The sequence below is a fragment of the Gadus macrocephalus genome, chromosome 12 (genome assembly GCF_031168955.1).
Source record: "Gadus macrocephalus chromosome 12, ASM3116895v1".
Classification (NCBI taxonomy): Eukaryota; Metazoa; Chordata; class Actinopteri; order Gadiformes; family Gadidae; genus Gadus; species Gadus macrocephalus.
In genome coordinates, this window is record NC_082393.1 from 11,949,279 (window position 1) to 11,964,634 (window position 15,356).

Genomic DNA, 15,356 nt, shown 5'->3' on the forward strand with positions numbered 1-15,356 from the left:
TAGCCTCTGTCCTTTAAGTAGGATTCAAACCAGTTTGCAAATCGGTCTAGTTATATGTTGTGGACAACTGCCAACGCAGCACTGAGATCCAGTAAGAAGAGTGGCTTGATGACTGCTGTTTTCAGAGTCTGGGAATACAGGGTTATGTGCGGAGGGACATGTTGACAATTTCTAGAACATCTGAGGCTATGCAGTTAAAAACGGTTTTAACGAAGCCTGTGGAAAGAATGTCAAGGCAACAGGAGGAGGAGTTCAGTTATTGTATAATGTCCTCCAGGTTTTTGTGGTGATGAGATAGAATTCTATCATGGGATTTGAATTGATTATTAGTGGGCATATGGATAACCCTTATCTTGAACCCGGTATTGACTGCTGACTGCTTGTCAAATTTTCTGAATTTTGACAGTAGAGAAGCAGGTGAATTCATTTCAGGCTGTTGTTCAGACACTACTGACACAGGATTTGTTAGCCAACAGCAGCAAACAGGGAACGTGCGTTGTTGTTTCGGTGATGTCAGAAAATAAAGATTGCCCTGCATCTAACAAAACGTTACTGCGGTCATGCCAGCCGACTCATCAGGATCGGCGGTCAAGCCAGCCGACCCAGTTTTTTGCCGTACCTGTATATACTAGCCATTACGGTAATAGCGTCTCGGAACTAGTTTAAAGTAAAAGCATTCGTCGGGTACATACAAAAAGACAGTCAATAAAAGCAAATACTATCAAAGGAAGTGTACGGCCGTTGTGGTATTTACTTTCAAAATAAAAGCCCACCAAACATTCCAATCTGAGACATATTACAAATTATTTTGGATTCGATTTAAAAGAAAATGCCCTGTTATTTCAGGCTCATTTCACTTCATGGTTATAGTTCACAACCCCATAGTGATACCCACGAAGTTTCAGGATATTCTGATGTGGAGTTTCAAAATAAAAGCCCACCAAAAATTCCAATATGAGACATATTAAATATGATTTTGGATTCAATTTAAAAGAAAATGCCCTGTTATTCCAGGCTCATTTAACTTCATGGTTATAGTTCACGACCCCATGGGGTCACCCACGAAGTTTCAGGATATTCTGATGTGGAGTTTCAAAATAAAAGCCCACCAAAAATTCCAATATGAGACATATTAAATATGATTTTGGATTCAATTTAAAAGAAAATACCCTGTTATTCCAGGCTCATTTCACTTCAGGGTTATAGTTCAAAACCCCATAGGGTCACCCAAGAAGTTTCAGAACATTCTGATGTGGAGTTTCAAAATAAAAGCCCACCAACTATTCCAATATGAGACATATTACAGATGATTTTGGATTCGATTTAAAAGAAAATGCCCTGTTATTCCATGCTCATTTCACTTCAGGGTTATAGTTCAAAACCCCATAGGGTCACCCAAGAAGTTTCAGGACATTCTGATGTGTAGCTTCAAAATAAAAGCCCACTAGATATGGAAATATGAGACATTAGATATGATTTAGGTATGATGTTTTGATTAAATTTAAAAGGAAACGCCCTGTTATTCCAGACTCATTCCACTTCAGGGTCATAGGTCACAACCCCATAGTGATACCCAAGAAGTTTCAGGATATTCCGATGTGTAGTTTCAAATTAAAAGCCCACTAGATATTTAAATATGAGACTTATTACATATTTTTTTGGTTGCAATTTAAAAGGAAACTCCCTGTTATTCCAGACTCATTCCATTTCAGGGTCACAGTTTAAGACCCCATAGTGTCACCCAAGAAGTTTCAGGGTATTCTGATGTGTAGTTTCAAATTAAAAGCCCACTAGATATTGAAATATGAGACATTAGATATGATTTAGATATGATTTTGGATTCGATTTAAAATGAAACGCCCTGTTATTCCAGACTCATTCCACGTCAGGGTCACAGTTTAAGATCCCATAGTGATACCCACGAAGTTTCAGGATATTCTGATGTGTAGTTTCAAATTAAAAGCCCACTAGATATTGAAATATGAGACATTAGATATGATTTAGATATGTATTTGGATATCTTTTTAATCTACAATATATAAAAGGATACGTTTGTTTGACAATAGAATATTTACATTTATGAATGCTAATAGCCTTATGATGATACACCTACTTTTCGGAGGTGAACCGGGAAGCTGAAGAGGGATGGAATAACACCATCACGTAGTCTGACAATCTGACCTGTCCTGTCAAAATCAGCCTGCTTAAAATGTTGACTGCAGACAAATGAACAATCACTTGCAGTGAATCCTTCTCTCCTCAAAGCCACTTCCGACTTCTTCCTCACATCTTTGTCTTTGGGAAACCTTCAAAAGTGTCAGATGTAATCTAGGTCAGTGCTTATGGAATATGATTTATCAATTCTCAGTTCATAGCCAGGTGAACACATAGCCTAATTCAACAGTAATACCAAGATTACCCCATTCCAGGTGTCAGGTAAGTGTGGCAGGGCCTTTTCCTGTTTATCACACATTTTGTCCCACACATTTCAGGAAGGTGGGCTACACAAAAATGGGTTGGAAAGCTAGACTAGCTATACTGTATAGCCACTGTCCATCTGATTTTCTACTTAGTTAATATTACCCCCCTACACAATCTGGACTGTGGTCCTAACTTTTAGCCCTGTTGGCTTTGACAATCTTCATCATTTATTTATTCAAGTATGTCATTTTTTCATTTCATTGACAAGCAATTCTACTCAAACCTTTTCTTACTCATCAAAATTAGGATTCCTATACTTGCAAGATGATATTATTATTCCACTGTGATCCTACAAAGAGAAAAGCATTAAAATATTTAAGAAACGTGAACAGCAATTTAGCCCACATGCTGGAGGAACAGGGCCAAAAGCAAAAATGGGAAATCAAACAGGAATAACTATTCTAAATACATAGAAAATGTTGTACATCAGAAATATTTACATGGAGAATGGTTTAAAAAATCTACACATCAGAATGTCCTGAAACTTCTCGGGTGACACTATGGGGTCATGAACTATGACCCTGAAGTGGAATGAGTGTGGAATAACAGGGCGATTCCCTTTAAATTTAATCCAAAATCATATCTAATATGTCTCATATTTCAATATCTAGTGGGCTTTTAATTTGAAACTACACATCAGAATATCCTGAAACTTCTTGGGTATCACTATGGGGTTGTGAACTATGACCCTGACGTGGAATGAGATATGAGATATGATTTAGGTATGATTTTTTGATTAAATTTAAAAGGAAACGCCCTGTTATTCCAGACTCATTCCACGTCAGGGTCATAGGTCACAACCCCATAGTGATACCCAAGAAGTTTCAGGATATTCCGATGTGTAGTTTCAAATTAAAAGCCCACTAGATATTTAAATATGAGACTTATTATATATATTTTTGGTTTCAATTTAAAAGGAAACTCCCTGTTATTCCAGACTCATTCCATGTCAGGGTCACAGTTTAAGACCCCATAGTGTCACCCAAGAAGTTTCAGGGTATTCTGATGTGTAGTTTCAAATTAAAAGCCCACTAGATATTGAAATATGAGACATTAGATATGATTTAGATATGATTTTTGGATTTGATTTAAAAGGAAACGCCCTGTTATTCCAGACTCATTTTCCACAAAGGTTGAGGAAAGGAGGCATGAAGGTTAGGAGATTTGACTATTCGTAGAGGCCCTAGGTGTGCTGTAACGTTTTACTGCGGTCATGCCAGCCGACTCATCGAGATCGGTGGTCAAGCCAGCCGACCCAGTTTTTTGCCGTACCTGTATATACTAGCCATTACGGTAATAGCGTCTCAGAAGTAGTTTAAAATAAAAGCATTCGTCGGGTACATACAAAAAGACAGTCAATAAAAGCAAATACTATCAAAGGAAGTGTACGGCCGTTGTGGTATTTACTTTCAAAATAAAAGCCCACCAAACATTCCAATCTGAGACATATTACAAATGATTTTGGATTCGATTTAAAAGAAAATGCCCTGTTATTCCATGCTCATTTCACTTCAGGGTTATAACATTCTGGGCTTTTATTTTGAAACTACACATCAGAATGTCCTGAAACTTCTTGGGTGACCCTATGGGGTCTTGAACTATAACCCTGAAGTGAAATGAGCCTTTAATAACAGGGCATTTTCTTTTAAATTGAATCCAAAATCATTGTAATATGTCTCATATTGGAATCTTTGGTGGGCTTTTATTTTGAAACTCCACATCAGAATGTTCTGGAACTTCTTGGGGGACCCTATGGGGTTGTGAACTATAACCCTGAAGTGAAATGAGCATGGAATAACAGGGCATTTTCTTTTAAATCGAATCCAAAATCATTTGTAATATGTCTCAGATTGGAATGTTTGGTGGGCTTTTATTTTGAAAGTAAATACCACAACGGCCGTACACTTCATTTGATAGTATTTGCTTTTATTGACTGTCTTTTTGTATGTACCCGACGAATGCTTTTATTTTAAACTAGTTCTGAGACGCTATTACCGTAATGGCTAGTATATACAGGCACGGCAAAAAACTGGGTCGGCTGGCTTGACCGCCGATCTCGATGAGTCGGCTGGCATGACCGTAGTAAAACATTACAGCACACCTAGGGCCTCTACGAATAGTCAAATCTCCTAACCTTCATGCCTCCTTTCCTCAACCTTTGTGGAAAATGTCATCGGGTCAAGGAGAGATGAAAGGTGCTTCCTTTCGAACATAGGAAAAGACAGCACTGATTAAAATGAATTCGATCCCACTTTTCCTAACCAACGTCATTGCGCGACGGCGAGTATTGCTGACCTCTACTACAGTTTTCCGAAGTTGGACTACAACAAGCACTCTTTCGATCCATGCATTCTTGTCGTATTGATTTCAATCAGTTTGTCGCCAACAGTAAGAATCACAGGTCGGACTTGGTCAACGGGAATATTTTGGGCCACTTGAATCCCAATTCACATGTGAAAAAAAGGCTCAATTTAGTTGACGTTGAAATTCACTGCCCCCATAGTCTTTCTTAAATGTGAAGTTGGCATTTATTTTTTTTACGGTGTATTTTGTGTGCTTAATAAACAGCAATAAATTAATTCATTTCGATTCAAATAATATGTTTCTGGAATTGGTATCCATTATTATCATTTTCTTCTCTTCCCTTCTTCTGCTTTACCGCGTCTCTCGTGCGCCCTCGCGTAATCCTAGAGTCCGTAAACTTCGTTGGCGGCATGTTGCTTTAAATATTGCCGCAGTAAAGGATTATGGGATACCACTATCTCCTTTCCTTTCGAAAAGGTTGCTAAGGAGTAACCTATGCTAAAGGAGGGTTAAAGGATGCATCCAGGCTCCTTTCCTAAGCATTTTTAGAATTCAAATCACCTACCGTATTCAGGGTGACCTCGTTGGGAAAAGGAATTTCCAATGTGTGTTGTGAGTTTATATGGCTATTTCTATGTTAGCCACTAGAGGGCGCTACAGCCTCGTGGACCATCCACGAACGTGTGTGTTTCCACAGACGTTCCCAGCTACAGGGGGAGAGTGTGGAGGCATTCATGAGCCATCTTTATGAACTGGCTGAATACTGTGACTTTGGAATAGCGAAGGATGAACACATAAGAGAACTAGAATCGGATTTAACTCTAACTGGAAAAAGCAATCAGCATGACTCGTCAGTTTGAACTAATTAAAACGCAAAATGCCGGCGCCACCTCCATGGAAAATGAAGTTAGTGCAGTCACACGCAAATTCAAGCAATTTAAACCGTTTGAGAAGACGCATACTACAGGTGGCTATCAACAATTTAAAGGAGCACCAAACGCAATGCGTGACATCAGCTGTTCTAGGTGTGCGAGGACGCATGAGGACGGGGAATGTCCTGCAACAAGAAAACGCTGCCGTAACTGTGATACTTTGAAATAGTGTGCAAGACTAAGTTTCTTCAGGCTGTAAGAACCACAACTGATGTAAGTGAAGACGAGGGCTGTGCATGGTTCCTTGGTTCTGTGTCGGAGGATAGGGATCAAGAGGACAAATGGTTCACAGATATGCTAATTAATGGTGTTACTGTTCATTTCTGAATCGACACTGGTGCAGATATAACAGTAGTAACAGAGCACACATACCAAAGCCTGCCCCAGCGTCCACTTTTGAGTAAGACTAAAGCAGCATTTTCAAGTCCTGGCGGAGAGCTTGTTTGCAAAGGCAAATTTCTGACTAATTGTGCAAGAAATGGACAGAAATACACATTCTGGATATATGTGATGTCGGGCCCATTCATAACCAACCTGTATGGAGGAGACACAGCAACCAAAATGGGGCTAGTGCACAGAGTGAGTGGGGTTGATACATTTGAGGATGTGTTTGGAGATATTGGACTTTTCGCCGTATACCTTTTCCCATCCTGCCCCAAGTGGAAGAGGAACTGAAACGCATGCAGTCCTTAGGCATCATTGAAGAGGTTAAAGAGGCTACAGACTGGTGTGCACCGATGGTGCCGGTGATGAAAAAGAACAAGAAACCGAGAATCTGTGTGGACCTAGCTAAGCTTAACAAGGATGTGAAAAGGGAGAGGTTCTTGTTGCCCACACTGGAGGACGTCGCACCAAAACTCTCAGGTGCAACGGTCTTCTCCACTGTTGATGCCTCAAATGGATTTTGGCAGATACCACTTGATGCCAGCTCCAGGAGGCTCACGACTTTCATTACACCAGTGGGTCGGTTCTGTTTCCGGAGGCTTCCCTTTGGCATTACGTCAGCCCCGGTAATATTCCAGCAAAAGATGAGTACCCTGTTGAGACATCATTCTGGCACCGTTGTGGTAATGGATGACATCCTGATGTTTGGTAAGGACAGAGAAGAACACGACCGTAACCTCTGAGCAGTTATGCAGACGGTTAGGGCTTCAGGGCTCAAACTGAAGAGAGAAAAGTGCCAGTTTGGAAAATAAGAGATCAAATACTTTCGACACATCGTTGGAAAAGATGGCATCAAACCCAGCACTGAAAAAGTCAGAGCCATCTCAGATCTGCCCTGTCCAACCAACGTCACAGAGCTACGCCGGTGCATAGGGATGATCAACTACCTGGGTCGGTTTCTCCCAGATCTGTCTTCCATCATGCACCCCATTAACAGCTTATTGAAAAAGAGAATGCTTGGTTATGGGGAGAAGCACAGGAAGGAGCTTTCAAACAGGTAAAGGCTAACCACTGCACCGTTCCTGGCATATTACAACTCCTCCAAGCCAACAGTGGTTAGTGCAGACGCCAGCAGCTTCGGTCTGGGAGCCGCGCTTTATCAGGAGCAGAGGGACGGCCTCAAGCCGGTCGCCTTTTGTTCAAGATCACTGACTGAGACAGAGCGGCAGTATTCTCAGATCGAAAAGGAATGCCTTGCTGGTGTTTGGGCGTGTGAGCGGTTTGTGAGGTATCTACAGGGCATGGAAAAGTTCTGTTTGCAAACAGACCATAAGCCACTCGTCCCCCTGATAAACTCATACGACCTCAACAAAGCACCCGTAAGATGTCAGCGGTTATTAATTCTATGAAGTTTAATGTTGAAGCTGTTCATGCTCCAGGGAAGCAGCTCATCGTGGCTGACACCTTGTCCTGCAAACCTCTGCGAGAATGTGGTGAGTCCGACCCAGAACACGAGATCAAAGCTTATGTACAGTGGGTGATATCAACAATACCAACAGCTGACAAATTGGATAATATCAGAGAGGCTACTAGCCAGGATGTCACTCTGCAGACAGTTGCCCACTACACAAACGAAGGCTGGCCTGTAGAGTTGACTCATATTCCACATGCGTTGCATAAGTTCCATGCAGCCAGAGCCCATCTTTCCGAAGTTGAGGGACTCCTTCTGCACGATGACAGGATCGTTGTTCCCTCATCACAGCAAAATAATGTACTGTCTCAGATACACCAAGGTCACCAGGGCCTCACTAAGTGTTGACAGAGAGCAAACATGACTGTGTGGTGGCCAGCAATTGGACAAGATGTAACGGAAATTGTCAAAACATGTGAGTTCTGCCTGAGAAACAAACCTACTCAGAGGAAAGAGCCGTTAATGACCACGCCTCTGCCACACGGACCGTGGCAGAAAATAGCAGCAGATATTTGCGAACAATCTGGTAAACAATATCTTGTAGTGGTGGATTATTATTCACGGGACATGAAATTGCACATCTGTCTACCATGAGTAGCCAGCAAGTTATTTCTCGCTTAAAGAGCATGTTTGTCAGGTGGGGGATCCCGCTCGAGCTGGTATCAGATAACGGTACCCAGTTCACTTCAGCAGAGTTCAGGCAATTCAGCGAAACGTATAACTTTGGACATGTAACATCCAGCCCCCATCCACAGGCTAATGGGGTGGCGGAAAGGGCTGTTGCCACAGCTAAAAGAATCCTGCGTCAGCCTGATCCTCACCTGGCTCTGATGAGCTACCGAGCCACCCCGATCACTGCAACGGGTCTGAGCCCTGCCCAACTTATGACCAGTCGACAGATCAGGACGACAGTCCCCATGCTGCCTAAGCAGTTGCATCCAAGTCCTATTGAACTCAGAGACGAGCAGACAAAGAATGCCTATCGCTTCTTCTACAATAGGCGTCACTCAGCACGACCTTTGCCTACTCTCCAGCCGGATCAGAGTGTCAACGTCAAACTGGATGGAGAAAAAGCCTGGAAGACTCCGGCTAGAGTCATTGGAAAAGCACCGCAGCCCAGGTCCTACTACGTGCGAACTGAGCAGGGAACGGTCGCTCACAGGAACAGGAGACTTATCCAGGAGGTGCCACAGTCATCAGTGCCAGTTTCAGCACAAGGGACTAGTGACCTAAACCATGACTCTACTTGTGACACGGGTTCTACTCCCACGTCTCCTGTTGCCCCTGACCCTCCAGCTACAGTAGTACCCATCAGGCCGCAGTTTTCTCCAAGGAGAACCTTGGCAGGGAGAGAGGTTAAGGAACCTGTCAGGTTCAAGGACTATGTTTCAAAGTAGAGACGTTTATCTCCTTTGTTGAGAATGTGCAGCATGTTGACATTTTTATTTTCCGGTTTAATGCAACACCCTCTTAAAAAAAATAAAAAGGAGGAAAGTGAGGGGTGTGTGAGACAATATTGGTTACAAGAAATATGGAAAATAATACAGTTGTAAAGCAATACATGATGGAATTGTGTTTATACGTCGCAACGATTTCCAATTGTTATTTTGTTATACATTTGACTTATGTTAAGAAGTGGCATCATTATGTTTTTCATTAAGCCGGTTGGGCAAACTAATTAAGGGGGGAGATGTGTTGTGAGTTGATATGGGTATTTCTATGTTAGCCACTAGAGGGCGCTACAGCCTCGTGGATGGGAGTTCAAAGGTTAGTGACCTACGTGTTGGAGTCACATGATATAGCTCCACAGTATGTAATGTATGACTTTGAACAGAAATATTAAACAGTCAACTCTTCAGCATGAGTCCCTGAGTTAATCATAACCACAGAGTAGGACTCATGACACAATGCATAAAAGAGAATTTGTAGAGGCCCTATGTCTTGCTCTTTCTTTATAGGTCCATGGTCTTGCATGGTCTTGCAGTGCTCCCAGCACACTACTCCACTGGTGTGCTGGAAACTAGCCAACCAATAGGGGTCACTCTCTGCCTGCCACAGCCAACCACTAGGTGTCACCAGAGAATGTCTAATATATAATATATAATAGATTAGATTAGATTTCTTTATTGTCCTTGTTCAACAGAGTTAATCAACGAAATTAAAGGCACCCAGTGCAACTTTATGTAAACATTCAATGAAAAATAAACATTCAATTTCTAGTCTTTTTTACACGTAGTAAGTTTCAATAACTCCATACCATTACATATCGACATTCAAGGAGCAAAGATGAGACGTCGTTGTGTGGTGAGAACTGATAGAAAATCGTAAACAACAACAATCGCCGGTGGGGAGAAGCCATTTTTCCATTGACTGGAAGCCTGCTTTATTTATTGTAGGTTACAAAAAATAAAGAAAATGGCGGCATTGTTGTTGTTATCGATTTTGTATCAGTTCTCACCACACAACGACGTCTCATCTTTGCTGCTTAAATGTCGGTATGTAATGGTATGGAGTTATTGAAACTTACTACGTGTAAAAAAGACTAGAAATTGAATGTTTATTTTTAAGCCTCGAAAGTTGCACTGGGTGCCTTTAAGTTTAGAGCATCACCACTGGCATAGTATATAAATATAAATATATTAATAAATAAATAGATTAATAAATAAATAACAATCATAACATGAATGAGAATGCAGCAAGTCCAGTCCATAGTTGTGATGTGTGAGAGTGAGAGGGGGGGGGCTGCAGTCCTGCAATAGATGGAAAATAGTGTACAGTGCAGCAATGCAGTCCAGTTCACAGTTATTGAGTGGGAGTTATAGTGGGAGTTATATGACCGAGGGCTTGGGGGTGGGTGGGGGCTTGGGGCTGGGGTGGGGGGTGCGTGGGGCAGGTTGTTCGTTCAGCAGTCTGACAGCCTGTGGATAGAGGCTATTGGTCAGTCTGCTGGACCTGGAGCGGATGGAACGGTATCTCCGTCCAGAGGGCAGTCGCTGGAAGAGATGGTGCGCTGGGTGGATCTGGTCCTTTAGGATGTTGTTCACCCGGCGTAGGCATAGGCAGCGGGAGGTGAAGACTGTGGAGATCTCTGGGAGGCTCTTCCCAATGATCCTCCCCGCAGCCTTGACCACTCTGTGGAGGGCCTCCTTTTCGGCCCTGGTGCAGCTGGAGAACCACACCAGTAGTCCGTAGGTGAGTACACTCTCTACTGCGCAGTGATAGAAGTTGACCATCAGTCCCTGTGGAAGTTTTGCCCTTTTTAGTTTCCGAAGGTAGAAGAGGCGTTGTTGTGCCTTACCCACGGCAGAGGTGATGTTGGTCCTCCAGGACAGATCGTCGGCCACAGTCACACCCAGAAACTTGAAGTTGGACACCCTCTCTACCTCCTCCCCTCCGATTAGGAGTGGAGAGTGGCTGAGGTGTCTGGCCCTGCGGAAATCGATGATCACTTCCTTGGTCTTGGTGGTGTTGAGAACCAGGTTGTGATCACCGCACCACTCTACCAGTCTCTCGGCCTCCCTCCTGTATGAGGTCTCATCATTTCCTGTGATGAGGCCAAGTACTGTTGTGTCGTCAGCAAATTTCACCATGAGGTTAGATGGAGAAGAGGAGCAGCAGTCATGAGTGAAAAGTGTGCAGAGAAGTGGGCTGAGCACGCAACCCTGGGGGGCCCCGGTGTTCATGGGCAGGGTGGGGGAGACATGCTTGCCAATCCTGACATGTGTGCAGTGTGTTAGAAAGTCCAAAATCCAATTGCATAAAGTGGTGTTCAGGCCAAGTTTGTGTAGTTTGCTGTGTAGCTTGTTAGGCAGGATAGTGTTGAAAGCTGAACTAAAGTCAACAAAAAGGAGTCGCCCATATGTGTTATTGTGCTCAAGATGATCTAGTAGAGTGTGTAACACAATGGCAATGGCATCCTCTGTTGACCTGTTCTTCCGGTAAGCAAGGGGTGCAGGAGGAGCGAAACATGATCAGAGAGACCTAGGTGGGGGTACGCCTGGGTTCTGTATGCATGGGCTATGTTGGTATAAACCTGATCAAGTGTGTTGCTCCCTCTGGTAGCACATTTTACATTACGGTGGAAAGAATGAAGTACAGACTTTAAGTCAGCATGATTAAAATCCCCCGCCACAATAAAGATACTGTTGGGATGTGCCACCAGGCTTTTGTTTACAATGTCCTGTAGCCTAACTAGTGCCAGCTTAGCATTGGCGTCGGGTGGAATGTAAACAGCACAGATGTAAACAGCAGAGAATTCTCTTGGTAAGTAAAACGGTCTGCATTGGAGCAACAAAAATTCCACGTCAGGGCCTAATAATAAAATATAATATATACTATATCTCTATATATCATAAATATTATATATATACATTTCATATATAACCATTAACTTCGACGGAAAGTCCTTAAGATAATGTTTCTGATTCAGCTTCAACTTCAGACGCCATCAAGCTTGGTCTCTGGTCGTAATCAGTCGCAAGTCCGTCCCTGACCTATCAGCATTCATTAGCAGAATACTCCTGTCTGCGTCCTGCAAGAAGGAGGCGTAACTTGTAGTAGGAGGCGTAACTTGTAGTCGGAGGCGTAACTTGTAGGAGGCGTAACTTGTAGTCGGAGGCGTAACTTGTAGTCGGAGGCGTGTCTAGTACTTTTCTAAATCGCGGAAGTGATCTGTATGTAGCAGTGGTGCGCGGGTACATAAATGACCGCAATTCGGACCTCAAATATTAGGCCTTATATAAAAATAATGCACCCGACCCGCTCATTTAAAAATATGCTCTTGATTAGCTTAATCTTGATATGCTCTTGATTAGCTTAATCATAGCCTTACGTGAAACTGACATCCCTGAGTCATATGCATTTAAGAAAAGAAGCCTATTACAATTTTACAATGAGATGTAATGCATATAGCAGTTTAACGTGGGGAAGCTTAAGTTTAGCCTACTTTATCCCTTTATACCTTTAACAAAAAGACAGCAGATTAATAATTCAAAGAATTAAAGACAGCAGATTAATAATTAAAATAATTGTATTGAATACATATTGTTATTGATCGCTTGCTGCATGTCTTCAAGGTCCTGCATGAGATAGAAAACAATGAATTAAAATAAATATTACTGATAGAAACAAGACAAGAACAATGTCACTAACAATTTCTCCTAACTAAGGAGGATATAGGAGAAAGCCTTCATATTATAGCGTTCACATTACAACCCTTAATTTTATATATATTTGCCGGTCTTCAATACGTGGATTTCTCAGGTACGTCATCACTGTTGCACTGTGCAAACTCGGGGCAGAAAGAAGCAAGCAACATCTACTAGCCTGTAGAGTATTTTGTGACTGTTCAGTGTGCATCTCAAACGTGTGCATCTCAAATGTTGCAGGTCATAAAGTAATGTAAGCATAGCTAGCACATTAGAAAGCAGCTTTGATCTTTAAGTCAAATAATTAGATAGACAAAGGCTCAAATATGCAAAAGGTATGTTTGGGAATATGTTGAGGGTGTGTCTGCAAGCCTTCCTGGCTATGGACGGGGGATTAGTAGGCTAACCACAACTAATAAACAATACAATTAAACTGGGCTTTCTGATAGTCATTATATAATGGTAGATGACTTTCTGCCCCGGATTGGCGTGCCCAGGCGCAATGTTTATAAACAAGAAACACATGTATAGTAAATGATGTTACCGTTATTTTCACTGGTTCTCTTCCTCCATTCTCAAAGCCTGAAACGGACAACACAAACTTGTTTGCATTTTCTGAATCTTTTGCACTAGAAAGCTTATTTGATGATAACAAAGAAAACTGACCTTGGGGTCTGGCTCTTCCACGCTCATGGCCTGATAGAATACAAAGGCAGAGTTACAACAGATATGTTCATGTTTATTGTGAATTGTACTACTTCGGCGCATACTCAAGGGAATACTATGTTGTGGAATGAAATGAGAATTGAGCAGAGCCTCTGAGCCACTAGGCGGCGCTGCCTGGCTAGGTCTTACTGTTGATGGCAGTGATTCTACATGCAAAAGTCAGTATAGTGTGTTCGTACTAATTTAATTATGTTACCGGTATTTATTTCTGGTTAATGGACCCATTTTGCAGCAGCCAGTTTTCCAGGAAGTAGCAAGGTAAGCTCAGGCGTTACTAATAAAAGCTAATAATCTTGTTGTCACGATGTCTACTTTTTCATCTATCAAACGTAAACGCAACCATCATCTGTGTTTATGACCAGGCATTCTATGAAAGGCAAACGTATTACCTCCATCTCCTCTAACTTGCGCTTCCTCAGATGCATTACAGGCTGCCGAGGACCTTTTAGGAGATCCCTGGATTCTTTGGTCCAGTGTGCAAAAAGCTTGCCATGGCTAAATGAGGTAGTGGAGGGAGATAAGAGTGGAAAATGCTAAAAAATTATCAGAAATGCAATGACTTGAAGCATGAATCCTGCTAATAAAGGTTGAATCATGTGAGAATCTGTAAATGCCCTAATGTTAAATAAGTACTTGTCCAGTTTGAAGTTCTCCATCAGCATTATACACCACCACCTCCTAAGGGCTGGCATATCCACCTAAACATAAAATAGGTAGACTTAAGACATCTATTAGATATGTAGTTATAATAAATTCCATCACACTAAACATAAATTATCCTTCCTTACTGTGGTGTAGTTGAATGGAGCATCAAGTGCAACGTACATGGTCAACTGCACAAAAAACAACAAACAAGGAAAACATGAATGGGTGAACACACGAATGACAGCAAGACATGAAACATTTAAATACGACTTACCATTATCATAAAGACTCCACAGTCATTCCCACTGGTTTGCCGAGGAAAGCTGGGGTTTCTTCCGACGTTAAAACAGTAGCCTAAGCGTTCGAGATTTCGTAACGAATGTTAAACAGTATCACAACCACAAGTAGTCTGCCCTAGTTCTAGAGTTCATTAATGTTGCGTTTTCATATTCGTCTGTCATGTTGATAAAGAATCACGTCTTACATCTCTTCCTTTTTCTGTTTATTAATTTCTTCACAGCTCCGGTACATCATCAGCAGCCATGGCATGTGCTTAGTCTTAACTAACGGCCAATGACCCAGAATGCACTTCTATACAGAAACAAATAAAACAACCAATCACATCGGTGTACAATAAAGTTGGATAGAAAAATAGGTCGTAATCCACATAATATAGGGGTATATTATTAACAAATGAAATAACATTATGAGAACACATAATTTAACAATTAAGCTTGTAAAAACAAAAAAAAACATTCTTGTTAATGATTCTTTTTACTTACCGACATGAATATCTGAAGATCCGACTTCAAGGAAGATCTTGTTCGAACCGTGATTTACAAGGCTTTTTTTTTAACCGCGAAAAGAGAAAGATCTCGCGTGGACGGCGATTTAGAAAAGTACAAGTTACGCCTCCTAGTACAAGTTACGCCTCCTACTACAAGTTACGCCCACTAAAAGTTACGCCTCCGTCTTGCAGGACGCAGACAGACCCTACTCGAATGCTAGGGTGTACGGCCAACAACGGTCCAAACTGTAAGAAATCGAAATGATATAAGTACTCATTCATTCGACTTTTGAACTATAATCTATATTGAACTTGCGGAATCTACAACAAAATCTGTGATATTTCAACGACAAGCAGGTGAAAGAGATACATTTAGCCTTCTAGCCCCACAGACCCCATTCAATCTGCACTCAGGCGATCAACCCCAGTGGAATTCTAATGAAACTGCAACCAAGTTCGATACAATGGGGATCCAGAGT

At 41.9% G+C, this 15,356-nt stretch overlaps 1 long non-coding RNA gene across 1 annotated transcript; it reads right to left on the reverse strand.

Moving 5' to 3' along the window:
* Positions 1-13,262: 13,262 nt before the first annotated feature.
* Positions 13,263-14,942, reverse strand: LOC132468863 (uncharacterized). Its single transcript, XR_009528288.1, has 3 exons — positions 14,873-14,942; positions 13,386-13,415; positions 13,263-13,301 (listed from the first exon to the last, which is right to left on the reverse strand). It is a non-coding gene; the product is annotated as an uncharacterized LOC132468863 (long non-coding RNA).
* Between the last annotated feature and the right edge of the window lie 414 nt (positions 14,943-15,356).